Here is a 1,541-nt window from a genome sequence, read left to right on the forward strand (position 1 = left end):
TGCTCCATGTAAATCTGCTCCTCCAAATCACCATGCAAGAAAGCAGTTTTAACATCCATCTGCTCCAAATGCAAATCCCAAATAGCTACTAATGCAAGTACTGCCCTGATTGAAGTATGTCTGACCACAGGAGAAAAGATTTCATTATAATCTATCATCTTCTGCTGTGAAAATCCCTTTGCAACCAGTCGAGCCTTGAACTTTTCCCCTTTTTCTAATACTGCTGGTTTCCTTTTGAAGACCCATTTGCATCCAATGACATTCTTTCCCTCTAGAAGCTGAACTAGCTCCCAAGTGCGGTTTTTCTGCAAAGACTCCATCTCCTCAACCATTGCACCCATCCATTTCTCTTTCTCATGGCTAGTGATAGCTCCTTGAAAAGTGGCTGGATCATCGCTGCTTCTCTCAGAAGCTACTGGCTGTTGTTCAAATCCATCTGCACTGCATCTGAACTGGAACTGTTTCTTGACACCTTGTCTTGATTCTGCTGTAACATAAACTGCTCATCAAAAACTGCATCACTGTTAATCACCATCTTCTTTGCAATTGGATCCCAAAACTTGTATCCTTTTACACCTTTCTTGTAGCCCTGAAAGATGCACTTCTTGGATTTTGCATCAAGTTTGGATCGTTCATCTCCAAGTATATGCACATAAGCATGACATCCAAAAATCCATAAATGATCAAATTTAACTGGATTACATGTCTATGACTCTTCTACGACCTTGCCACCCAATGATGCTCGAGGTGATCTATTAATGAGATAACATACCATATTCGCAGCCTCTGCCCCAAAACTCGTAGGAAGCCCTGCATTCAGTCTCAAGCACCTTGCCCTTTCAGTTAAGGACCTGTTCATCCTTTCTGCCACACCATTCTGCTGTGGTGTCTTCCGCACTGAAAAATGCCTCTGAATCCCATGCTCCTCATAGAACTTCTGAAACTGCGAATCTGTGTACTCTGTGCCATTATCGGACCTCAAATACTTGATCTTTCTGCCAGTTTGGTTCTCCACCTTAGCTTTCAACAGCTTGAATTTAAAGAATACTTCAGATTTATGCTTCAAGAAATACACCCAAACTTTTCTGGAGAAATCATCAATAAAAGGTAACGAAATACTTAGATCCTCCCAATGACAGCTCCCTACTAGGGCCCCATACATCAAAATGCACATAGTCAAGAATTCATTCAGTTTTATGTTTTCCAGTCATAAAACTGACTATAGTCTGTTTTCCAAGAATAAGATCAAGCTTGCAGCTTTTAACTCCATGCAACAGATTTCTTCTATGCAATTCCGCCATCCCACGTTCACTGAGATGACCCAGACGCATATGCCATAGCTTTGTACTGTCATTATCTGACTCCACAGAATGAACTTCACCTACAACTGTACTCCCTAACAGTCTGTAGATATTACCTGCAGTCAACTTTCCTTTCATCACCGTCAGTGCACCCTTAACAATTCTGATGGTTTCCCTATCCTCATCAGCCTTAGGAATAAAACCATTTCTGTGTAGAGTGCCCAAAGAAATCAAATTCTT

Source organism: Phalaenopsis equestris, unplaced genomic scaffold, assembly GCF_001263595.1.
Source record: "Phalaenopsis equestris unplaced genomic scaffold, ASM126359v1 Scaffold000921, whole genome shotgun sequence".
NCBI classification, from domain to species: Eukaryota; Viridiplantae; Streptophyta; class Magnoliopsida; order Asparagales; family Orchidaceae; genus Phalaenopsis; species Phalaenopsis equestris.